Raw genomic sequence first — 27,888 nt, forward strand, 5'->3', positions numbered from 1 at the left:
GTATATGTTTCAAAGAGTAAAGGACTTGCAGAGAGGTAGATTACTACAGCACATGTCATTGAAAGCATCAGAGGACACTTATTCTTCCCTGTAAAGAATCCTTCAACCATGAGGTTGGTGTGGGGATTATGACAGGTCTGACATGTCTAAATGTAAAATATTCACCTGAGTGGCAGATTGTAAGAGATGCATCAGATTGGAGCTGATATATAAACATTATAAGTAACCCACAAACAAGGTCTTAGTGTGAAAAAATATCTACAGGATATAGATACGCAGCTTTGACATGTCTTTACCTAGCAACGTACATGCAAAATTGCCATAACTGTAACGGCATTCCTCCTCCTCTTCATCTTCGGAAGAGGAGGAGTATTGAGGGAACCAAGGCGCAGCGTAGTGAAAAGACATATTTATTTAACGAAAACACGAACTTGATTAAACTAACAAAAACAACAAACGGTGTAGACAGACCTAGACGACGTACTTACATAAAACAAGAAAAACGCACGAATAGGAACATAGGCTACACAAACCGAACAAACCGTAAACAGTCCCGCGTGGTGTAAAGACACAGACACGGAAGACAATCACCCACAACGAACACTGTGACAACGCCTACCTAAATATGACTCTTAATTAGAGGAACGCCAAACACCTGCCTCTAATTAAGAGCCATACCAGGCAACCCAAAAACCAACACAGAAACAGAAAACATAGAATGCCCACCCAACCTCACGTCCTGACCAACTAACACACATAAACTAACAGAAATAGGTCAGGAACGTGACAATAACAACCCAGAGCTACTGTAAAACAAGGGTGTGTGTCACGGCCGTCGCCTAGGTGGAAATGACCGGACCAAAGTGCAGCGTGGTGAGCGTACATTTTCTTTTATTTAGAATGTCGCCAACAAAACAAGAAACAAAGAAACGACCGTGAAGCTTACTAGGGCTATAGTGCCACTAACAAAGTCAACTACCCACAAAATACAAAGGACAAAAGGCTGCCTAAGTATGATTCCCAATCAGAGACAACGATAGACAGCTGTCCCTGATTGAGAACCATACCCGGCCAAAACATAGAAATATAAAACATAGAAATAAAGAAACTAGAATGCACACCCTAGTCACACCCTGGCCTAACCAAAATAGAGAATAAAAGCCTCTCTATGGCCAGGGCGTGACAGTGTGACCGATTCAGAGGAATGGTCCAGACGTTCTGGGATGTGGAATGGTACGTGTCTCACTGACCACGTGACTGTGATTGTCATTCAACGAAAACAACACGTTGTGCAAGTGCCATGTACCACAACTTTTTCACCTTTGGTGTAGCCAACCCTCCTCCTTCCACCCAACCAAGGATCAGTCCCAAGAGACGACGTAAAGACAATGACCAAGGTGTTGAATACAATGCACAGACTCGTCTGAAGGAAATTAGGTTGATTACATAGCCAGCTGGTTTATTTCCCACATGTCTGTCTGTGTAGATCTGGTGTCCACAAATAGAGTGCACTTCACACTCCTTTCAGAGGACAAAAAGTAAATAAATGAAAGCCAGGGGCTGAAATCTCATTAATTGTCAAATATACTGCACATGAGTAAGAAAAGGTCTCTTTATTGAATTAATTCATATTAATTAACGGAGCAAGTTAAAAGTCGGCCATTAGCATAAAGCATAGAAGATCATTTCAACTATTTTATATGACAGCTGGTGAAGAAACTAACTGTGCTCTATATTTTCTTCATTTCTGTATTCAGTTCTCTGTCTAACACTTCCTAAAGAAACAGAGCATTAAAGCTCCACTGATCAATTAGTCTACAATTGAGGTCTATGGGCCTAAAGTAGATGCCCACAGACTTGGGTCAAAAACAGAACATATGTGAAATACTTTCAAATACTTGGTCTTTGTTTGATTTTGTTTGCCTGGTACAATGGAACCAATGATATATTGTACACTTCAAATCAAGTGCACCTGAAACACTTTCAATATGCATTCTGACCGTGGTCTGGAAGTCCATAGACCTTCTACCTTAAAAGACTGTACAGCAATGACCGCCTCAACATCTTTGACTCTTTCCCAACAACGTGTACAACTGTTTTTCAGATGTATTAGTCATTGCTTCACAGACAGAGATGTCTTCTATTACGATCAAAACAGCAAAAAGACGACAGATAGTCGGGAAAATAATAGCACCTCACACAACGGGAATCCCAAGAACGCTACTCATCAGATAATAACAGCAAGGCCGGGGCATAATCACCCTGAAGTGACGCGGGTGGTGAGCAGCAACATAATCACCCTGAAGTGACGCGGGTGGTGAGCAGCAACATAAAGACATCAAAGACTGGTTGCTCTTTGGGGAAGAAAACGTGTGGGATTGATGGAGCAGGGTTAGGCCAAGCGTTAGACAGAGAAACAGAACCAGTCAGCCTGCAGAGTGTAAACACAGCCTAATGGAGCTGTCCTGTCCCCTCTGTTTCCTCTCTCTCTAATGCCCAGTCCACCACAGTCATACAGACCAGCACAACAGCAGCCCTCAGACCATACAGCTAGGGCTATAATGTCAACTGATACAATACAGTCATACACACACACAAACACACACAGCAGCCCTGGCGGTGGGGAAGTACAGCTTTCCTCCAGCTCCTGGCTCTGAGAGCTACCTGCCATCTGCCACACCAACACTACAGGACTGATTCAGGTCATCCTGGTGACAACAAACGGAAACCACAATTAGCTTCATAAAGGAGAACGGATTTGAAGACTAACCATAATGATATCATGTCATATTGTATAATATCATATTGTATTGTTTTGTAATGTTTCAAATCACATCAGATTAGATCACATGATATACATATAGGGTAGGGAGGAAGCCAAGGTATGGAGTTTGATCCAACAGCTCATTCCATTTCACAGAGGTCAGTCAGTTAGTCAGGCAAACTTTACAGTAACAGTCAGAGGAACTACAGGATGGAATGTCCACTGACGCCAAGGAAACCAAAAGAGGCAGATTTCTGGGAAGAAGAGAGTGTAAAAGAGAGTTCTGGTTTGGATACTTGTCAAAGCTACATTAACACTGACATTGAGCCCTAGTCATTAACACACATTAGCCCTACACGTTGTTTCCAGGAACCAATGCAATCCTTCAGGTCTCAGGCAAGGTCACACACGTGTTTTCAACAAACCACCCATTACGCACGCACACACACGCACACACACAGAGCTTACAGTATGTTGTTCACACCTTGATCAGTTTGTGAGGAAAGTGTGACGTGTGAGGAGGTGGACACACAAGGTAAGGTGAAGTAGGAACACACTGAGCTGTATAGAGACAGCAGCAGCACAGTGACTGACTACCTGTCCTCAGTGGTGTGAATACACTGACAGACAGAGAGGGAGAGTTGGTGAGAGAGAGAGAAAACAAGAGAATGAGAGAGAAAACGAGAGAATGAGAGAGAAAACGAGAGAATGAGAGAGCGAGAGCGAGAGATGTTATGACAGCCGAGGGATGGCGTTCAGAGTCAAGATAATCATCTATATTTCAACTTGCAATCACGTTTCACATTCCACTCCCTCATACAGTATACATATGCATCAGTAGTGTTATGATACAGAGTATCATACCTCATACCAATGAAAACAAACGGTTTTGTTTGAGTGACATGTGGCTTGTGAAGGCAATATCATGGGTATGTCATCATCAAACAAAATACAAGTTCAAAAGAAAACAAGAACATTTCCCAACAGGAATAGGACATTGAAAAACCCAATTCATGGTGACTAAGAGGATATAGACATCAAATAATACATTTTGACAGACTGCTCATAGCTCTTCCTCATTGAAAAACAGTATTATTACACATTGGAACACAGAGTGGGAGGACAGAAACAGAACATCTTTAGCTGTGGTTAAAACCGAGGTGAGTGAGTAAGTGATATGTTTAGCACAGCTGTGTTGAATGTCTGTCTGTGGGCAGTCAGTCTGTCAGTCTGTGGTCGAGGGAAGAGCTGACTTGGTGACACAGAGCCATATGCTAGGGGAAGGGGCATGGGGTGAGTCACGTTCCAAGCTGACAGACTAAGGGGATGAGACGTTTACCAAAAAAACAACAGTGTTATATTACGTAAGCTGATTGGCCAATGGAAAAGCTGCTTCATGGATGGATCATCCCTTTTCTATAATTCAATGGCACCCCAGTAGTTTTGACCAGAGCTATTGGCTCTGGTGAAAAGCAGTGCACTATAAAGGTAATAGGTTGCTATTTGGGACGAAGCCTAGGTCTTTCTGGGGAACCTGAATGTTGTAACGAGGTGACCTATTAACGAATGGCAACACAGTCAACAGCAGAAAGAAACCGAAAAAGACCACACAGCTTAGGGAGCGAGTGAGGCAACTGGGGAAAACCTTACTAGTCATTATTGTAATAGCATTTAGCAGACACCTTTATCCACAGCAGCTTCTAGTTAACAATAACACATACAGGTAACTGCCAAAATAATGGCAACACTTGAGTAAATAAGGGATACATACAGTGCCTTCGGAAAGTATTCAGACCCCTGGACTTTTTCTACATTTTGTTACGTTACAGCCTTATTCTAAAATTTATTAAATAAATACAAATATTCTGCAATCTACACACAATAGCCCATAATGACAAAGTGAAAGGTTTTTAGAAATTTTGCAAATGTATTATCAATAAAAGGTATTTTATGGCTGTCAGCCGGATCACCGACAACGATGAGACAGCCTATAGGGAGGAGGTCAGAGACCTGGCAGTGTGGTGCCAGGATAAAAACTTCTCCCTCAACGTGATCAAGACAAAGGAGATGATTGTGGACTACAGGAAAAGGAGGGCTGCGCACACTCCCAATTTCATCGGCAGGGCTGTAGTGGAGCAGGTTGTCCACATCACCAACGAACTGTGATGGTCAGTTTGTTGGTGATGTGGACACCAAGGAACTTGAAGCTCTCAACCTGCTCCACTACAGCCCTGTCGATGAGAAAAGAGGCATGCTCGGTCCTCCTTTTCCTGTTTCCACAATAATCTCCTTTGTCTTGGTTACGTTGAGGGAGAGGTTGTTGTCCTTGCACCACATGGTCAGGTCTCTGACCTCCTCCCTATAGGATGTCTCACCATTGTTGGTGATCAGTGTGGTGGATGTGTTGTTACCTACAATTACCACCTGGCGGCGGCCCGTCAGGAAGTCCAGAATCCAGTTGCAGAGGGAGGTGTTTAGTCCCAGGGTCCTTAGCTTATTGATGAGCTTTGAGGGCACTATGGTGTTGAACGCTGAGCTGTAGTCAATGATACATAGGTGTTTCTTTTGTCCATGTGTGAAAGGGCAGTGTGGAGTGCAATAGAGATTGCATCATCTGTGGATCTGTTGGTGTGGTATGCAAATTGGAGTGGGTCTAGGCTTTCTGGGATAATGGTGTTGATGTGAGCCACGACCAGCATTTCAAAGAATTTCATGGCTACGGATGTGAGTGCTACGGGTCTGTAGTTATTTAGGCAGGTTAACTTAGTGTTCTTGGGCACAGAGACTATGGTGGTCTGCTTGAAACATGTTGATATTACATACTCAGACAGGGAGAGGTTGAAAATGTCAGTGAAGACACTCGCCAGTTGCACGTCCTGGTAATCCGTTTAGCCCTGCGGCCTTGTGAATGTTGACTTGTTTAAAGTTCTTACTCACATCGGCTGTGGAGAGCGTGATCACACAGTCGTCCGAAACTACTGATGCTTTCATCCATGTTTCAGTGTTACTTGCCTCGAAGCGAGCGTAGAAGTTATTTAGCTCATCTGGTAGGCTTATGTCACTGAGCAGCTCTCGGCTGTGCTTCCCTTTGTAGTCTGTAATAGTTTGCAAGACCTGCTACATCCGACGAGCGTCGGAGCCGGTGTAGTACGATTCGATCTTAGTCCTATATTTACACTTTGCCTGTTTGATGGTTCGTCGGTGGGCATAGCGGGATTTCTTATAAGCTTCCGGGTTAGAGTCCAGCTCCTTGAAAGCAGCAGTTCTACCCTTTAGCGCAGTGTGAATGTTGCCTGTAATCCATGGCTTCTGGTTTGGGTATGTACGTACAGTCACTGTACGCACAATTCCCTCTGGTTGTACATTTAACATGCTGATAGATATTAGGTAAAATTGATTTAAGTTTCTCTGCATTAAAGTCCCCGGCCACTAGGAGCGCCGCCTCTGGATGAGCGTTATCCTGTTTGCTTATGGCCCTAGACAGCTCATTGAGTGCTGTTTTAGTGCCCACATCAGTCTGTGGTAGTATGTACACAGTTATGAAAAATACAGATGAAAACTCTCTAGGTACATAATGTGGTCAACAGTTTATCATGAGATACTCTACCTCAGGTGAGCAAAACTTTGAGACGTCCTTAGATATCATGCACCAGCTATTGTTTACATATATGCATAGGCCCCCGCCCCGTGTCTTACCAGAGGCTGCTGTTCTGTCTTCCCGATAGAGTGTATAAACCACCAGCTGTATGTTCTTAATGTCGTCGTTCAGCCACGACTCAGTGAAACATAAGATATTACAGTTTTTAACCTGTTGGGGATGGGGGCGCTGTTTAGACTATTTATGCTAATGTGGCTAATTTTTTAAACGGCTTCCCACAAAATCCTTGATCGTACAATATGCATATTATTATTATTATTGGATAGAAAACAGTCTATAGTTTCTATAGGAGTTGAAATTTTGTCTCTAAGTGGAACAGAGCCCATTCTACAGCAATTTCCCTGACATGGAGTCAGATTTGAGAAATGTTGGCCACTTTTCTGAAGTCAGTTAAAAGGGCACTGTCGTTGCTATGACTATACGGACACTTCTTACGTCTTCCCCTGGATGCCTTTACGTGATGACGATTCCAACGGGCTCGATTGCGCGTTCACAGGCCCTACAAATGAAAAAACTCTGAAGCTAGTCATTCTTTGGGAGCTGCGTAACGCGCGTGGAAGACACCGACCCTCTCCTGTTCCAAGCGTTAGTTTAGCCTGTTATATTTCTCCGGTCATCTTTTCACTCGTTATAGGAGTTACAAACATCATAAAGTAGTTAATTTAAAGCGTTTTATAGCAATTTATATCCGTTTAGTGCGATTTTGGGACATTTATTTTTGCAACGATGTGAAAAGTTGGGCACGCTTTTCAGTTCATCCCGAACGTAGTTGACATTTCCACATGGCAAGAGGACAGCTTTCCACCAAAAGACGATTTCTCCCAAGAAAGGATCCTTTGCCCAAGATACTGATGGAAGAACAGCTCAAGGTAGGACATTTTTATTATGATAAATCGTGTTTCTGTCGAAACATTTTAGTGGCTTAGGACGCCATGTTTTTTGACGTAGCTTCGCTTGGCGCAAACTGTATTGAAAAGTAAGGATAAATTAAAAAATGTAATAACGCAATTGTATTAAGAATTAAATTGTCTATCAATCCCTGTCCACCCTATATTTTTTAGTCACGTTTATGAGTATTTATGTATGAGTAGATCACTGTCTAAGTGGCGCAAGGACATTTTGTGACCAGCTGAGCTACATTTCACATTGTCTAACCATGATTTTGGTGGCTAAATATAAACATTTTCGATCAAACTGTATATGCATGTTGTAATGTGATGTTACAGGAGTGTCATCGGAAGAATTCTGAGAAGGTTAGTGAAAAAATTAATATCTTTTGGCGATGTTGACTTTTATCGCTCACTTTGGCTAGAATCAATGCTGGGCTGCTAATTGCTATGTGCTAAGCTAATATAACGATTTATTGTGTTTTCGCTGTAAGACACTTAGAAAATCTGAAATATTGTCTGTATTCACAGGATCTGTGTCTTTCGATTCGTGTATGCTGTGTATTTTTACGAAATGTTTGATGATTAGTAGTTAGGTAAACACGTTGCTCATTGTAATTATTCTAGTCCATTTGTGATGGTGGGTGCAATTGTAAACTATGCCATATACCTGAAATATGCACTTTTTTCTAACAAAACCTATCCCATACCATAAATATGTTATCAGACTGTCATCTAATGAGTTTTTTTGTTGGTTAGGGGCTATAAATATCTTAGTTTAGCCGAATTGGTGATGGCTACTGGTGTTGGTGGACAAATAAAAGATGGTGGATTATGCTAATGTGTTTTTAGGTAATAGATGTACATCTTTACATATTGTGTCTTCCCTGTAAAACATTTTAAAAATCGGAAATGTTGACTGGATTCATAAGATCTGTGTCTTTCATTAGCTGTATTGGACTTTAATGTGTGAAAGTTAAATATTTTAAAAAAATATTTTTTTTGAATTTCGCGGCACTGGTTTTTCAGTGGGGGGGGGGGGGGTGTGCCGCTAGCGCCACGCTGATCCTAGACAGGTTAATGTCCCGTTGGTAGGATATACATGCTTTCAGTTCGTCCAATATATTTTCCAGTGATTTAACGTTAGCTAGCAGGACGGAAGGCAAAAGCAGATTAGCTACTCGTCACCTGATCATCACAAGGCACCCTGATCTTTTTCTGCGAAATCTCAATTTCCTTCTCCAGCGAATGACGGGGGATCTGGGCCTGCTCGGGTGTCTGTCGTATATCCCTCCCCTCTGACTCATTGAAGAAAAACTCTTTGTCTAATCTGAGGTGAGTTACCTCAACTAACCTGTGCCCCCGCACATTGACACTGTACAGGTACCCCCTGTATATAGCCTCGTTACTGTTATTTTATTGTTGCTCTATAATTATTTGTTATTTTGTTTTATTATAATTTTTTCATTTTTATTTGTATTTATTTATTGTTTACTTCAGTTTATTTAGTAAATACTTTCTTAACACTTATTTTTTTATTAAAACTTAATTGTTGGTTAAAACCTGTTGAGGACAGAGGGCGCTGTTTTCACTTTGGGGGAAAATCGTGCCCAATTTAAACGGCCTCGTACTCAATTCTTGCTCGTACAATATGCATATTATTATTACTATTGGATAGAAAACACTCTCTAGTTTCTAAAACCATTTGAATTATATCTGTGAGTAAAACAGAACTCCTTTTGCAGCAAACGTCCTGACAGGAAGTGGAAAATCTGAAATCGATGCACTGTTCTAGGGCCTGCCTATTAAAGTCCTTGATATTTATTAGTTTATATGCACTTCATACGTCTTCCACTAGATGTCGACAGGCAGTGAGAGAAGAAATGGAGTGTGTAACTTGATCTGGTGTCGAATAATAGCTCTCGGCATGACGTGTCACCAGTTTCCTGTTTTCTGGAGAGCGCGTGAAGGGACCAGGATTTGCCTTCTGATAAGCTGTCGTTATGGACGACTAATATCTCCGGTTTTGATTTTATTTGATACATGTGACAATATCATCGTAAAGTATGTTTTTTCAATATAGTTTAATCAGATTATTGAAATTTTTTCGGGAGTTTTGCCGTGTTCCGTTCTCTGAGTTTGTTGACGATGGAGAGATTCGCGCCACTTGGCAAGTGTGCTTGCTAAATCGAGAGGGAAAAAGGCCGTTCTAAAACCAAACAACGATTGTTCTGGACAAAGGACCTCTTGTACAACATTCTGATGGAAGATCAGCAAAAGTAGGACCCATTTTATGATGTTATTTCATATATCTGTCGTACATGTGAAATAGTCGTTTGCGCCCAGATTTTGGGTACTCTCTCGCTATACCTAAGCTGGATGTCGTAATGAAGTTATTTTTAGAATTCTAACATGGCGATTGCATTAAGAACTAGTGTATCTATCGTTTCCTATACAACATGTATTTTTTAGTTATGTTTATGAATAGTTATTTGGTCAGAATATGTGTGTCAGAAAAAGTGTCAGAAAAATATCTGGACGTTGTGGGAAAAAGATGCTACGTTAGCACAATGTATAACCACTGATTTCAGCTCTAAATATGCACATTTTCGAACAAAACATAAGTGTATGTATAACCTGATGTTATAGGGCTGTCATCTGATGAAGCTTATCAAGGTTAGACAAAAATTATATATCTTGCTGGTTTATTCGCTATCGCTAACGTGCCTATTGCTATCGCTAACGTGCCTTGATGAATGAATGCGGTAGTGTGGTAGGCTATTGTAGTAAGCTAATATAATGCTATATTGTGTTTTCGCTGTAAAACACTTAAAAAATCTGAAATATTGGCTGGATTCACAAGATGTTTGTCTTTAATTTGCTGTACACCATCGATTTTTCAGAAATGTTTTATGATGAGTATTTAGGTATTTGACGTTGGTGTCTGTAATTACTCTGGCTGCTTCGGTTCTATTTCTGACGGTAGCTGTGATTGTAGCTGCAATGTAAAACTGACTTATACCTCAAATATGCACATTTTTCGAACAAAACATAGATTTATTGTATGACATGTTATAAGACTGTCATCTGATGAAGTTGTTTCTTGGTTAGTTTGGTTGGTTCTTGGTTAGTTAGGTTGGCTTTGTGCATGCTACCTGTGCTGTGAAAAATGTCTGTCCTTTTTTGTATTTGGTGGTGAGCTAACATAAATATATGTGGTGTTTTCGCTGTAAAACATTTTAAAAATCGGACATGTTGACTGGATTCACAAGATGTGTATCTTTCATTTGCTGTATTGGACTTGTTAATGTGTGAAAGTTAAATATTTCTAAAAAATATCTTTTGAATTTCGCGCTCTGCCTTTTCAGTGGAATGTGGGAGGAGTTCCGCTAGCGGAACGCCAGAGCCAGACAGGTTAAGGGCTTGTAAGTAAGCACTTCACTGTAAGGTGAAATACCTGCTGTATTAGGCGCATGATTTGATTTTGATGGTCATCTCAGTGACCAGATCTCAACCCAATTGAATACTAATGGGATATTCCGGAGCGGCTCCTAAGACAGTGTTTTCCACCACCATCAACAAAACACCACATGAGGAGAACTTGTAGAATCAATGTCAAGGTGCATTGAATCTGTTCTGGCTTGTGGTGGCCCAACGCCCTATTAAGACACTTTATGTTGGCGTTTCCGTTTAATTTGGCAGTTTCTTGTACATCAAATATGATATGTACCCATGCTATAATTCCCACAAACACACCAGTCCAAAATGAAGAGGTACTGTCTGTCCAATACTGAGAACAGTTTGTTTTCATTTTGCAACGTTTTGCAAGAGTTCCCTACACGGTGAACATGACCCCTGATGTTGCCAGCACCATAACTACAATCAACGGAGTCATCATGCCAACCACAAAGAGTGTTAAGTAGTACCACTTAACCAAGAAGAGATGTACTGTAATGTACTGACGGAAGAACATGATAGAGACAAAAACACATAATAAAAGTGCTGACATGTTGGTTCGGTAGGCATGGACGGGCACATGGGACAGACGTGCCAAAAGACAGGTCTCCCAGTCAGCTCACACTCACACGTGTCCTGCTCTGCATGCTCAAAACAGCTTTTTTGGCCGTCTTATTTTTCTGTAACTATGGCTACATTATCATGTTTAACTTGGTTTTTATTCAATTCAAAACAAAAGCCATCATGTATTTGTTACAAAAAAGCCAAAACAAAGACATTAGTAAACATCATGGACAACGCAAAGCACATGAAGCACCTATTGTACCATGTGCCATTAGACAACATTAAGTTATTCATTCAAAAATAATATCAATAATAGAATCACTGCCTCGTGAATAATCACTCTGAAAGATGTTTGGTACATCAACATTTGATCCTAATACAAACCTTTCTTAGTAGAAAGTCTTTGTAGAAATGCAAAACTGCACATTCAGAATGATGAGAATAACACAGAGTTAACATATAGGACAAGCTAAGCTAGATGCCCTCAATCTCACACAAACTATCAACGAACCTACCAGGTACATCCCTAAATCCGTAAACACGGGCACCCTCATAGATATCATCCTGACCAACCTGCCCTCTAAATACACCTCTGCTGTTTTCAACCAGGATCTCAGCGATCACTGCCTCATTACCTGCGTCCGTAATGGGTCCGCAGTCAAACAACCACCACTCACCACTGTCAAACGCTCCCTAAAACACTTCAGCGGGCAGTCCTTTCTAATCGACCTGGCCTTGGTATCCTGGAAGGATATTGACCTCATCCCGTCAGTAGAGGATGCCTGGTTATTCTTTAAAAGTGCTTTCTTCACCATCTTAAATAAGCAGGCCCCATTCAAAAAAATGTAGAACTAAGAACAGATAAAGCCCTTGGTTCACTCCAGACCTGACTGCCCTTGACCAGCACAAAAACATCCTGTGGCGTATTGCATTAGCATCGAATAGCCCCCGCAATATGCAACTTTTCAGGGAAGTTAGGAACCAATATACACAGTCAGTTAGGAAAGCAAAGGCTAGCTTTTTCAAACAAAAATTTGCATCCTGTAGCATAAATTCCAAAAATTTTTGTTACACTGTAAAGTCCATGGAGAATAAGAGCACCTCCTCCCAGCTGCCCACTGCCCTGAGGCTATCAAACACTGTTACCACCGATAAATCCACGATAATCGGGAATTTCAATAAGCATTTTTCTACGGCTGGCCATGCTTTCCACCTGGCTATCCTTACCCCGGCCAACAGCTCTGTACCGCAAGTTGCTCAAGCGGGGCGCTTCTCCTTCACCCAAATCTAGGTAGCTGATGTTCTGAAAGAGCTGCAAAATCTGGACCCCTACAAATCAGCTGGGCTAGACAATCTGGACCCTCTCTTCCTAAAATTATCCACCGCAATTGTTGCAACCCCTATTACTAGCCTGTTTTACCTCTCTTTCATATCGTCTGAGATCCCCAAAGATTGGAAAGCTGTGGCGGTCATCCCCCTCTTCAAATGGGGAGACACTCTAGACCCAAACTTGTATAGACCTATATCCATCCTGCCCTGCCATTCTAAAATCTTCGAAAGCCAAGTTAACAAACAGATCACCGACCATTTCGAATCCCACCGTTCCTTCTCCGTAATGCGGAGGCTGAGGTTCACCGATGACCAGCTCGGGAAACCAACCGAGCTGGTCATCGGTGAACCTCAGCCACGCTCAAGGTCCTAAATGATATCATAAGCGCCATCAATAAGAGCCATTACTGTGCAGCCGTATTCATCGACCTGGCCAAGGCTTTCGACTCTGTCAATTACCGCATTCTTATCGACAGACTCAATAGCCTTGGTTTCTCACATGATTGCCTCGCCTGGTTCACTAACTACTTCTCAGATAGAGATCAGTGTGTCAAATCAGAGAGCCTCTGGTAGTCTCTATGGGGGTGCCACAGGGTTCAATTCCCGAGCCGACTCTTTTCTCTGTATATAGCAATGATGTTGCAGTCACGCCCTGACCTTAGAGATCCTTATTATTCGCTATGTTTGGTTAGGTTAGGGTGTGACTCGGGTGGGAAATTCTATGTTTTCTGTTTCTTTGTTTTTGGCCGAGAGGCAGCTGTCTATTGTTGTGTCTGATTGGGGCAGCCCTTTTTCCCACAATTAGGTTGTGGGATCTTGTTTTCTGTTTAGTTACTGTTGCCTGACAGAACTGTGCATTTTCGTTTTCGATTTTGTTATTTTGTTTGAGTGTTTTTTAAATAAAAATCATGAACACTTTCCACGCTGCGCCTTGGTTTACTCTTTCTACCACCAACGAGAGCCGTTACAGTTGCTCTTGCTGCTGGTGATTCTGTGATCCACCTCTACGCAGACGACACCATTCTGTATACCTCTGGCCCTTCTTTGGACACTGTGTTAACAAACCTCCAGACGAGCTTCAATGCATACAACACTCCTTCCATGGCCTCCAACTGCTCTTAAATGCTAGTTTTTATTTTTTATTTTTTTTTATTTTACCGTTATTTTACCAGGTAAGTTGACTGAGAACACATTCTCATTTGCAGCAACGACCTGGGGAATAGTTACAGGGGAGAGGAGGGGGATGAATGAGCCAATTGTAAACTGGGGATTATTAGGTGACCATGATGGTTTGAGGGCCAGATTGGGAATTTAGCCAGGACACCGGGGTTAACACCCCTACTCTTACGATAAGTGCCCTGGGATCTTTAATGACCTCAGAGAGTCAGGACACCCGTTTAACGTCCCATCCGAAAGACGGCACCCTACACAGGGCAGTGTCCCCAATCACTGCCCTGGGGCATTGGGATATTTTTTTTTTTAGACCAGAGGAAAGAGTGCCTCCTACTGGCCCTCCAACACCACTTCCAGCAGCATCTGGTCTCCCATCCAGGGACTGACCAGGACCAACCCTGCTTAGCTTCAGAAGCAAGCCAGCAGTGGTATGCAGGGTGGTAGTAAAACTAAATGCATGCTATTCAACCGATCGCTGCCCGCACCCGCCCGCCCGCCTAGCATCACTACTCTGGACGGTTCTGACGTAGAATATGTGGACAACTACAAATACCTAGGTGTCTGGTTAGACTGTAAACTCTCCTTCCAGACTCACATTAAGCATCTCCAATCCAAAAATAAATCTAGAATCGGCTTCCTATTTCGCAACAAAGCCTCCTTCACTCATGCTGCTAAACATATCCCCGTAAAACTTACTATCCTACCGATCCTTGACTTCGGCGATGTCATTTACAAAATAGCCTCCACCACTCTACTCAGCAAATGAGATGTAGTCTATCACAGTGCCATCCGTTTTGTCACCAAAGCCCCATATACTGCCCACCACTGTGACCTGTATGCTCTCGTTGGCTGGCCCTCGCTTCATATTAGTCGCCAAACCCACTGGCTCCAGGTCATCTATAAGTCTTTGCTAGATAAAGCCCCGCCTTATCTCAGCTCACTGGTCACCATAGCAGCACCCACCCATAGCACGCGCTCGAGCAGGTATATTTCACTGGTCAAATTTCACTGGTCACCCAAAGCCAACTCCTACTTTGGCTGCCTTTCCTTCCAGTTCTCTGCCTCTAATGACTGGAACGAATTGCAAAAATCACTGAAGCTGGAGACTTATATCTCCCTCACTAACTTTAAGCATCAGCTGTCAGAGCAGCTTACCGATCACTGCATCTGTACACAGCCCATCTCTAAATAGCCCACCCAACTACCTCATCCCCATATTGTTATTTATTTCTGCTCTTTTGCACCCCAGTATCTCTACTTGCACATCATCATCTGCACATCTATCACTCCAGTGTTAATGCTAAATTGTAATTATCTCGCCTCTGTGGCCTATTTATTGCCTTACCTCCCTAATCTTACTACGTTTGCACACACTGTATATAGATTTTTCTATTGTGTTATTGACTGTACGTTTGTTTATTCCACGTGTAACTCTGTGATGTTGTTTTTGTCGCACTGCTTTGCTTTATCTTGACCAGGTTGCAGTTGTAAATGAGAACTTGTTCTCAACTGGCCTACCTGGTTAAATAAAAGGTGAAATAAAAATAAAAAATAAAAAAAGTTAAAGGAAAGATTCACCCATGTTGAATGTTGTATCATATTTGTGCATCTCTGAGTGATGTTCTATCGATTCCTGGGGTCATTTCATGTTTTCATATATCCGAGATAGTCACCGTTCAAGCAGGCAGAAATACAGCCGGTATGACGCGTTTTGCATCACATGACATGAAAACATGCAATGACCCCAGGAATCGATAGATCACTCAGAGATGCACAAATACGATACAACAATCAAAATGGGTGAATCTTTCCTTTAAGTCCAGTGTCATAAAAGTAAAGGTTTGACTCAAATTGCTCTGTCTCCTTGGGTTAGTAAATGTCACTGTGGTTCTTTCCTCATTGCTTGACAAGCTGGCAAAAGCCCCTCTCTAACTGGAAAAAAATGAATTCTCCAGTCAGTGTCTGTAAACCACATCAGATATCAGTACACAATTCACAATTGTGAAGTGTGATTGGTAAAACTGAACAGTTTCAGAGTGGATATTAACTCCAGCTAGGACATTGCAGATGTACTGTCCTACAGATAATTCAGTACTAACCAATGCCCCACATTTGTGATGAGAGAGAGAGAGAGAGAGAGAGAGAGAGAGAGAGAGAGAGAGAGAGAGAGAGAGAGAGAGAGAGAGAGAGAGAGAGAGAGAGGGAGAGAGAGAGAGAGAGAGAGAGAGAGAGAGAGAGAGAGAGAGAGGGAGATTGAGAGAGAGAGAGGGAGAGAGAGAGAGAGAGAGAGAGGGGGAGATTGAAAGAGAGAGAGGGAGAGAGGGGGGACAAACAGAGCATGAGGTAGCGAAGACATGTGTTATAAGTTACAGCAGCAACCGTTATAGCAGGGTTATAGCAGCAGCCGTTATAGCAGGGTTATAGCAGCAGCCGTTATTGCAGGGTTATAGCAGCGTTACAGCGGCAGCCGTTACAGCAGCAGCCGTTATAGCAGCATTACAGCGGCAGCCGTTACAGCGGCAGCCGTTACAGCGGCAGCCGTTACAGCGGCAGCCGTTACAGCGGCAGCCGTTACAGCGGCAGCCGTTACAGCGGCAGCCGTTACAGCGGCAGCCGTTACAGCAGCAGTCGTTATAGCAGCAGCCGTTACAGCAGCAGTCGTTATAGCAGCAGTCGTTATAGCAGCAGCCGTTATAGCAGCAGCCGTTATAGCAGCAGTCGTTATAGCAGCAGTCGTTATAGCAGCAGCCGTTATAGCAGCAGTCGTTATAGCAGCAGCCGTTATAGCAGCAGTCGTTATAGCAGCAGCCTCAGTGTAGTGTAGGCTACATGGGAGCAGCCGTTATAGCAGCAGCCTCAGTGTAGTGTAGGCTACATGGGAGCAGCCGTTATAGCAGCAGTCGTTATAGCAGCAGTCGTTATAGCAGCAGCCTCAGTGTAGTGTAGGCTACATGGGAGCAGTCGTTATAGCAGCAGCCTCAGTGTAGTGTAGGCTACATGGGAGCAGTCGTTATAGCAGCCGTTACATGGGAGAAGTCGTTATAGCAGCAGCCACAGTGTAGTGTAGGCTACATGGGAGCAGCCGTTATAGCAGCAGCCATAGTGTAGTGTAGGCTACATGGGAGCAGCCGTTATAGCAGCAGTCGTTATAGCGGCAGCCATTATAGCAGCAGCCTCAGTGTAGTGTAGGCTACATGGGAGCAGTCATTATAGCAGCAGCCTCAGTGTAGTGTAGGCTACATGGGAGCAGTCGTTATAGCAGCAGCCTCAGTGTAGTGTAGGCTACATGGGAGCAGCCGTTATAGCAGCAGTCGTTATAGCAGCAGCCTCAGTGTAGTGTAGGCTACATGGGAGCAGCCGTTATAGCAGCAGCCTCAGTGTAGTGTAGGCTACATGGGAGCAGTCGTTATAGCAGCCGTTACATGGGAGAAGCCGTTACAGCAGCAGCCTCAGTGTAGTGTAGGCTACATGGGAGCAGCCATTATAGCAGCAGCCACAGTGTAGTGTAGGCTACATGGGAGCAGTCGTTATAGCAGCAGCCTCAGTGTAGTGTAGGCTACATGGGAGCAGTCGTTATAGCGGCAGCCTCAGTGTAGTGTAGGCTACATGGGAGCAGCCGTTATAGCGGCAGCCTCAGTGTAGTGTAGGCTACATGGGAGCAGCCGTTATAGCGGCAGCCTCAGTGTAGTGTAGGCTACATGGGAGCAGCCGTTATAGCAGCAGCCTCAGTGTAGTGTAGGCTACATGGGAGCAGTCGTTATAGCAGCAGCCTCAGTGTAGTGTAGGCTACATGGGAGCAGCCGTTATAGCAGCAGCCTCAGTGTAGTGTAGGCTACATGGGAGCAGCCGTTATAGCAGCAGCCTCAGTGTAGTGTAGGCTACATGGGAGCAGCCGTTATAGCAGCAGCCTCAGTGTAGTGTAGGCTACATGGGAGCAGCCGTTATAGCAGCAGTCGTTATAGCAGCAGCCTCAGTGTAGTGTAGGCTACATGGGAGCAGTCGTTATAGCAGCAGCCGCAGTGTAGTGTAGGCTACATGGGAGCAGCCGTTATAGCAGCAGCCTCAGTGTAGTGTAGGCTACATGGGAGCAGCCGTTATAGCAGCAGCCGCAGTGTAGTGTAGGCTACATGGGAGCAGCCGTTATAGCAGCAGCCGCAGTGTAGTGTAGGCTACATGGGAGCAGCCGTTATAGCAGCAGCCGCAGTGTAGTGTAGGCTACATGGGAGCAGCCGTTATAGCAGCAGCCTCAGTGTAGTGTAGGCTACATGGGAGCAGTCGTTATAGCAGCAGCCGCAGTGTAGTGTAGGCTACATGGGAGCAGCCGTTATAGCAGCAGCCTCAGTGTAGTGTAGGCTACATGGGAGCAGTCGTTATAGCAGCAGCCTCAGTGTAGTGTAGGCTACATGGGAGCAGCCGTTATAGCAGCAGCCTCAGTGTAGTGTAGGCTACATGGGAGCAGCCGTTATAGCAGCAGTCGTTATAGCAGCAGCCTCAGTGTAGTGTAGGCTACATGGGAGCAGTCGTTATAGCAGCAGCCGCAGTGTAGTGTAGGCTACATGGGAGCAGTCGTTATAGCAGCTGTTACATGGGAGCAGTCGTTACAGCAGCAGCCTCAGTGTAGTGTAGGCTACATGGGAGCAGTCGTTATAGCAGCAGCCTCAGTGTAGTGTAGGCTACATGGGAGCAGTCGTTATAGCAGCAGCCTCAGTGTAGTGTAGGCTACATGGGAGCAGTCGTTATAGCAGCAGTCGTTATAGCAGCAGCCTCAGTGTAGTGTAGGCTACATGGGAGCAGTTGTTACAGCAGCAGCCTCAGTGTAGTGTAGGCTACATGGGAGCAGTGATTATAGCAGCAGCCACAGTGTAGTGTAGGCTACATGGGAGCAGCCGTTATAGCAGCAGCCTCAGTGTAGTGTAGGCTACATGGAAGCAGCCGTTATAGCAGCAGTCGTTATAGCAGCAGCCTCAGTGTAGTGTAGGCTACATGGGAGCAGCCGTTATAGCAGCAGTCGTTATAGCAGCAGCCTCAGTGTAGTGTAGGCTACATGGGAGCAGTCGTTATAGCAGCAGCCGCAGTGTAGTGTAGGCTACATGGGAGCAGTCGTTATAGCAGCTGTTACATGGGAGCAGTCGTTACAGCAGCAGCCTCAGTGTAGTGTAGGCTGCATGGGAGCAGTCGTTATAGCAGCAGCCTCAGTGTAGTGTAGGCTACATGGGAGCAGTCGTTATAGCAGCAGCCTCAGTGTAGTGTAGGCTACATGGGAGCAGTCGTTATAGCAGCAGCCTCAGTGTAGTGTAGGCTACATGGAAGCAGCCGTTATAGCAGCAGTCGTTATAGCAGCAGCCTCAGTGTAGTGTAGTGTAGTGTAGTGTAGTGTAGTGTGTGTGTGTGTGTGTGTGTGTGTGTGTGTGTGTGTGTGTGTGTGTGTGTGTGTGTGTGTGTGTGTGTGTGTGTGTGTGTGCGTGTGCGTGTGCGTGTGTGTGTGTGCATGTGTGTGTGTGTATGTGTGTGTGTGCATGTGTGTGAGAGACTGGAACCCAGATTAGGAGAAGATGAATTACCCTCCTCTGGACTCGTTAAGCTCAAAGTTCAACTATTTTACAGCCTAGAACAGACACATAGTTGAGGGACAGTAGAACACCATATCTACATTACAATCTATAAGTGGTGAGGCTGGTACAGTGGGGCAAAAAAGTATTTAGTCAGCCACCAATTGTGCAAGTTCTCCCACTTAAAAAGATGAGATGGCCTGTAATTTTCATCATAGGTACACTTCAACTATGACAGACAAAATGAGAAAAAAAATCCAGAAAATCGCATTGTAGGATTTTTTATGAATTTATTTGCAAATTATGGTGGAAAATAAGTATTCGGTCACCTACAAACAAGCAAGATTTCTGGCTCTCACAGACCTGTAACTTCTTCTTTAAGAGGCTTCTCTGTCCTCCACTCGTTACCTGTATAATGGCACCTGTTTGAACTTGTTATCAGTATAAAAGACACCTGTCCACAACCTCAAACAGTCACACTCCAAACTCCACTATGGCCAAGACAAAAGAGCTGTCAAAGGACACCAGAAACAAAATTGTAGACCTGCACCAGGCTGGGAAGACTGAATCTGCAATAGGTAAGCAGCTTGGTTTGAAGAAATTAACTGTGGGAGCAATTATTAGAAAATGGAAGACATACAAGACCACTGATAATCTCCCTCGATCTGGGGCTCCATGCAAGATCTCACCCCGTGGGATCAAAATGATCACAAGAACGGTGAGCAAAAATCCCAGAACCACACGGGGGGACCTAGTGAATGACCTGCAGAGAGCTGGGACCAAAGTAACAAAGCCTACCATCAGTAACACATTACGCCGCCAGGGACTCAAATCGTGCAGTGCCAGACGTGTCCCCCTGGTTAAGCCAGTACATGTCCAGGCCCATCTGAAGTTTGCTAGAGAGCATTTGGATGATCCAGAAGAAGATTGGGAGAATGCCATATGGTCAGATGAAACCAAAATATAACTTTTTGGTAAAAACTCAACTCGTCGTGTTTGGAGGACAAAGAATGCTGAGTTGCATCCAAAGAACACCATACCTACTGTGAAGCATGGGGGTGGAAACATCATGCTTTGGGGCTGTTTTTCTGCAAAGGGACCAGGACGACTGATCCGTGTAAAGGAAAGAATGAATGGGGCCATGTATCGTGAGATTTTGAGTGAAAGCCTCCTTCCATCAGCAAGGGCATTGAAGATGAAACGTGGCTGGGTCTTTCAGCATGACAATGATCCCAAACACACCGCCCGGGCAACGAAGGAGTGGCTTCGTAAGAAACATTTCAAGATCCTGGAGTGGCCTAGCCAGTCTCCAGATCTCAACCCCATAGAAAATCTTTGGAGGGAGTTGAAAGTCCGTGTTGCCCAGCAACAGCCCCAAAACATCACTGCTCTAGAGGAGATCTGCATGGAGGAATGGGCCAAAATACCAGCAACAGTGTGTGAAAACCTTGTGAAGACTTTTGACCTATGTCATTGCCAACAAAGGGTATATAACAAAGTATTGAGATAAACTTTTGTTATTGACCAAATACTTATTTTCCACCATAATTTGCAAATAAATTCATTAAAAATCCTACAATGTGATTTTCTGGATTTTCTCTTCTCATTTTGTCTGTCATAGTTGAAGTGTACCTATGATGAAGATTACAGGCCTCTCTCATCTTTTTAAGTGGGAGAACTTGCACAATTGGTGGCTGACTAAATACTTTTTTTGCCCCACTGTATGTACACAATGCATATTGGACTACATCTGTGTGTCTCTTTCTCTCTAATGCTTTTCCAACAGAATGAGATTTAACATCTCTGGCATGTCAGCTCTGCCTGAACACCAACTGAGCCATCAGTAAGTTCAGACTGGAGAAAGGCTCTGCTACTTCCCAGACAGACTTTATCAGGACTCAGGGTGTTAACAGAACAGCACAGAGAGACAACCCAGGGAGGGCTTGGGACAATACTACTATTTGTGCTGCAAGACAATAAGGACTAGGTCAATCATAAATGTATAATACATGTCTTACAGTCTGACCTGTGTGGTGGAATTATTGTAATCAAAAGGAGAGACTTTTAGATTTCTTCAAAACAATCAAACTTTATTATTTAATTACTGCAGTAATGGAGCTGGTCGATAATCACCCCTGCAGGTGATCACTGAGAACTCAACCAGCTGGTTGGAGCCACAGCATTGTATTGCAAAGTCCATCCTCCTTCAGTCTACTTGACAAACAACAGATATATGGAATGGGTCACAAGGTTAAGATTTGTATGAAAGATGCTTATACAGTCCTCATTGTGTAGAGATCAGGGTCTGGCCTCCCAACTCCATACTGGAGCCATCTCCCCCTGGTACCCCAGTACAGAAACATTAACTCATGCTCTGGAATGTGGTATCACCCAAAGACATCGTAAATCTCCTGTCAGTGTTAAATCTTCCAGAGGCCCACTTTCAGTTCACACAGACACAATAGAGTTATAAGAACCCTCTATTCTGTTGCATAAAACAACCATTTGATGCAATTACAGCATTATAACATAATCTTGCAATGTTGCTCTCACACATGAGCTGAAGAAAGTACAATAGCAACATGCAGATGTTTCTGAGACAGAATGCATATTAATCATCTCCTGAAGCAGCTTAACTGAAGTGTCGTTGAGATCACAAGATTGCAACACAAATCTGTAACTGTAACTATCTTTATCAGCACAATGTTTTATGACAACTTGCCTAGAAAGATGCTGAGATAGGACAGGTAGGCTGTCATATTTACTATTTGAGCATATCACATTTTATTAGTTACAATATCGGTACGTTTGAAACATTGCATAAGGCAATATTTTCAATGGCTTGCAGAATTTGAGGCACTAAAGTGTGTTTTTTTCTGCTGAGGCAGATTTGTTAACAGCAGTTTTGGGGGAGGAGGATGTATTGGGATTTAGAGTCTTCTCCTCCGAGGCTAGAGTGTAATTACCAGACTGCTGAACGAGGTCTGAAACAATCAAACTTTACAAATCAACTCTGTGTTTCAGCTTGGTCATGAGTAACGCCACGCTGACACATACACGCACACATGCCCACATGTGTACAAACACACACAAGTGCACGCACATGCACACGCACACACACACACAAGCGCATGCACACACACATACAGAAAAACATCAGCCCTATGAAGCAGCTATCACAACAGGATCAATTACACCATTATGTTCAAGCTAACAAACTTCTAGAGTCCACATTGATTCCTCAACCGTATGGTAACCTTGAATTAACACAGCAGAATAGCGAATAACAAGGTTAATACATTACATGCCTGGTACAGTAAGACAGTCCCTTCAGCAGAAATATCCAAAGGTCAACACGAGAACTTTACATCTGTTACACGGTGCTATTTTAAGTAAGAACAAATACCATCGTCTTCGAACAAAAGAATGAAAGGAACAAAGTGTGTGTGCGTGTTTCTTTGCACATGACCTCTTGACGCCCACGTAGAAACAACCCTGTATGTGTGTGTCAGTCAGACTCTGTTTGGCCAACCTGCTCCAATCCCATCGACATGGATACAGATAGAACATCTGGAATAACCTCTTAAATCCATCCATCCTTTGAATGCGCCCCTTAAGTCGGCGGTCAGGGCCTCTGGGTAAAGCAACAACAAAGTAGGCCAAAGAGAGAGAAAGAGAGTACATTGCATCGGGACGACATGGCAGAGTCTCCATCCATTGGTTGGTTCAGAACCAGGACAAAGATTTGAGAGACGGACTTACAGACATACTCACGCTGATGCACCTAAAAGCATTGAGTGAAATATTGATATGCTCTTAAGATTCAAGCTGAAGGGGGTTGTGTGTGTGTGTGTGTGGAAGGGGGTTGTGTGTGTGTGTGTGTTGAAGGGGGTTGTGTGTGTGTGTGTGTTGAAGGGGGTTGTGTGTGTGTGTGTGTGTGTGTGTGTGTGTGTGTGTGTGTGTGTGTGTGTGTGTGTGTGTGTGTGTGTGTGTGTGTGTGTGTGTGTGTGTGTGTGTGTGTGTGTGTGTGTGTATTTTGCAGCAAAATCTTGACATGGACAGGCCTGCCTGACTTGTACAAAAACATGACAATATTATTTATATATGTACACAGTTGAATTCGGAAGTTTACATACACTTAGGTTGGACTCTGACTCCACAAATTTCTTGTTAACAAACTATAGTTTTGGCAAGTCGGTTAGGACATCTACTTTGTGCATGACACAAGTCATTTTTCCAACAATTATTTACAGACAGATTATTTCACTTATAATTCACTGTATCACAATTCCAGTAGTTCAGATGTTTACATACACTAAGTTGACTGTGTTTTTAAACAGCTTGGAAAATTCCAGAAAATTATGTCATGGCTTTATAAGCTTCTGATAGGCTAATTGACATGCTTTGAGTCAATTGGAGGTGTACCTGTGGATGTATTTCAAGGCCTACCTTCAAACTCAGTGCCTCTTTGCTTGACATCATGGGAAAATCTAAAGAAATCAGCTAAGACCTCAGAAGAAAAATTGTAGACCTCCACAAGTCTGGTTCATCCTTGGAAACAATTTCCAAACGCCTGAAGGTACCATGTTCATCTGTACAAACAATAGTACGCAAGTATAAACACCATGGGACCACACAGCCGTCATACCGCTCAGGAAGAGACGCATTCTGTCTCCTAGAAATGAACGTTCTTTGGTGAGAAAAGTGCAAATCAATCCCATAACAACAGCAAAGGACCTTGTGAAGATGCTGGAGGGATCCACAGTAAAACGAGTCCTATATCGACATAACCTGAAAGGCCGCTCAGCTAGGAAGAAGCTACTGCTCCAAAACCGCCATAAAAAAGCCAGACTACAGTTTGCAACTGCACATAGGGACAAAGATCGTACTTTTTGGAGAAATATCCTCTGGTCTGATTAAACAAAAATAAAACAGTTTGCCCATAATGACCATCGTTATGTTTGGAGGAAAAAGGGAGGAGGCTTGCAAACCAAAGAACACCATCCCAACCGTGAAGCACGGTGGTGTAAGCATCATGTTGTGGGGGTGCTTTGCTGCAGGAGGGACTGGTGCACTTCACAAAATAGATGGCATCATGAGGCAGGAAAAGTATGTGGATATATTGAAGCAACATCTCAAGACATCAGTCAGGAAGTTAAAACTTGGTCACAAATGGGTCTTCCAAATGGACAATGACCCCAAGCATACTTCCAAAGTTGTGGCAAAATGGCTTAAGGACAACAAAGTCAATGTATTGGAGTGGCCATCACAAAGTCATGACCTCAATCCTATAGAAAATGTGTGGGAAGAACTGAAAAAGTGTGTACGAGCAAGGAGGCCTACAAACCTGACTCAGTTGCATCAGCTCTGTCAGGAGAAATGGGCCAAAATTCACCCAGCTTGTGGAAGGCTACCTGAAACGTTTGACCCAAGTTAAACAATTTAAAGCAATGCTACCAAATACTAATTGAGTGTATGTGTATGAGTGATGAAAGAAATAAAATCGGAAATAAATCATTCTCTCTACTATTATTCTGACATTTCACATTCTTAACATAAAGTGGTGATCCTAACATACCTAATACAGGGAATTATTACTGGGATTAAATGTCAGGAATTGTGAAAAACTCAGTTTAAATGTATTTGGCTAAGGTGTATGTAAACTTCTGACTTCAACTGCATATATATATATATACACACACACATACTGAACAAAAATATAAACACAACATATAAAGTGTTGGTCCCATGTTTCATGAGCTGAAATAAAAAATAGTAAAAGCTTATTTCTATCAAATGTTGTGCACAAATTTGTTTACAACCCTGTTAGTCAGTATTTCTCCTTTGCCAAGATAATCCATCCACCTGACAGGTGTGGCATATCAAGAAGCTGATTAAAGAGCACAATCATTATACATGTGCACCTTGTGCTGGGTACAATAAGAGGCACTCTAATATGTGCAGTTTTGTCACACAACACAATGCCACAAATGTATCAAGTTTTGAGGGAGCATGCACTTGGCAATGCTGACTGCAGGAATGTCTACCAGAGCTGTTGCAACTAAGACGCCTCCAACGTCGTTTTAGAGAATATGGTAGTACGTCCACCCGGTCTCACAACCACAGACCATGTGTAACCACACCAGCCCAGGATCTCCACATCTGGCTTCTTCACCTACGGGATTGTCTGAGACCAGCCACTAGGACAGCTGATGAAACTGAGGAGTAAAGCCCTTTTGTGGGAAAAAAAACTAATTCTGAATGGCAGGGCCTGGCTCCCCAGTGGCCTATGCCCTCCCAGGACCACCCATGGCTGCACCCCTGCCCAGTCATATGAAATCCATTGATTAGGGCCTAATGAATTTTTTCAATTGAGATTCCCTTATATGAACTGTAACTGAAATTGTTGCATGTTGCTTTTATATTTTTTATAAATCTTTCCTTTTGATAGAAACACAATCATAGCTTTTGCATGTGCTCATTCATTTCCAGAGAAGTTGTGTACTTGCCTTTTGTGAAATAACCATTGAGACTCATTTATTATACAACCACATAATGGATGGTGTTAGAAATGGGAAGAGACAAGTGTCTTACAGATAAAGACATGACGATGTGCTATCTAGAGACCCTATCAGGAATAGTGTTCATATCTTGACCAAATCAGTCACTCAAAGAACTTCAGAAGCTCACTTCAGTCACAAGTCAAAAAGGGGTGAAGGAGGAGAGAGGTTCTACTGAAAGGGCTGTGGTGCAACCATGACAGAATGATGTGCTGCGGTGCAACCATGACAGAATGATGTGCTGTGGGGCAACCATGACAGAATGATGTGCTGCGGGGCAACCATGACAGAATGATGTGCTGTGGGACAACCATGACAGAATGATGCGCTGTGGGGCAACCATGACAGAATGATGCGCTGTGGGGCAACCATGACAGAATGATGTGCTGCGGGGCAACCATGACAGAATGATGTGCTGTGGTGCAACCATGACAGAATGATGTGCTGCGGTGCAACCATGACAGAATGATGTGCTGTGGGGCAACCATGACAGAATGATGTGCTGCGGGGCAACCATGACAGAATGATGTGCTGCGGGGCAACCATGACAGAATGATGTGCTGCGGGGCAACCATGACAGAATGATGTGCTGCGGGGCAACCATGACAGAATGATGTGCTGCGGGGCAACCATGACAGAATGATGTGCTGCGGGGCAACCATGACAGAATGATGTGCTGCGGGGCAACCATGACAGAATGATGTGCTGCGGGGCAACCATGACAGAATGATGCGCTGCGGGGCAACCATGACAGAATTATGCGCTGCGGGGCAACCATGACAGAATGATGTGCTGCGGGGCAACCATGACAGAATGATGCGCTGTGGGGCAACCATGACAGAATGATGTGCTGTGGGGCAACCATGACAGAATGATGCGCTGTGGGGCAACCATGACAGAATGATGTGCTGTGGGGCAACCATGACAGAATGATGTGCTGCGGGGCAACCATGACAGAATGATGTGCTACGGGGCAACCATGACAGAATGATGCGCTGTGGGGCAACCATGACAGAATGATGCGCTGTGGGGCAACCATGACAGAATGATGTGCTGCGGGGCAACCATGACAGAATGATGTGCTGTGGTGCAACCATGACAGAATGATGTGCTGCGGTGCAACCATGACAGAATGATGTGCTGTGGGGCAACCATGACAGAATGATGTGCTGCGGGGCAACCATGACAGAATGATGTGCTGCGGGGCAACCATGACAGAATGATGTGCTGCGGGGCAACCATGACAGAATGATGTGCTGCGGGGCAACCATGACAGAATGATGTGCTGCGGGGCAACCATGACAGAATGATGTGCTGCGGGGCAACCATGACAGAATGATGTGCTGCGGGGCAACCATGACAGAATGATGTGCTGCGGGGCAACCATGACAGAATGATGCGCTGCGGGGCAACCATGACAGAATTATGCGCTGCGGGGCAACCATGACAGAATGATGTGCTGCGGGGCAACCATGACAGAATGATGCGCTGTGGGGCAACCATGACAGAATGATGTGCTGTGGGGCAACCATGACAGAATGATGCGCTGTGGGGCAACCATGACAGAATGATGCGCTGTGGGGCAACCATGACAGAATGATGCGCTGCGGGGCAACCATGACAGAATGATGTGCTACGGGGCAACCATGACAGAATGATGCGCTGCGGGGCAACCATGACAGAATGATGCGCTGTGGGGCAACCATGACAGAATGATGCGCTGCGGGGCAACCATGACAGAATGATGCGCTGCGGGGCAACCATGACAGAATGATGTGCTGCGGGGCAACCATGACAGAATGATGTGCTGCGGGGCAACCATGACAGAATGATGTGCTGCGGGGCAACCATGACAGAATGATGTGCTGCGGGGCAACCATGACAGAATGATGCGCTGTGGGGCAACCATGACAGAATGATGTGCTGTGGGGCAACCATGACAGAATGA

The 27,888-nt window shown here is 44.0% G+C and overlaps 1 protein-coding gene across 47 annotated transcripts in view; it reads right to left on the bottom strand.

The window, feature by feature from the left end:
- LOC129837928 (regulating synaptic membrane exocytosis protein 2-like) overlaps positions 1 to 27,888 on the bottom strand; it is a 244,298-nt gene that overhangs the window by 10,030 nt on the left and 206,380 nt on the right. The window lies entirely within an intron of this gene.

Source organism: Salvelinus fontinalis, chromosome 38, assembly GCF_029448725.1.
Source record: "Salvelinus fontinalis isolate EN_2023a chromosome 38, ASM2944872v1, whole genome shotgun sequence".
Classification (NCBI taxonomy): domain Eukaryota; kingdom Metazoa; phylum Chordata; class Actinopteri; order Salmoniformes; family Salmonidae; genus Salvelinus; species Salvelinus fontinalis.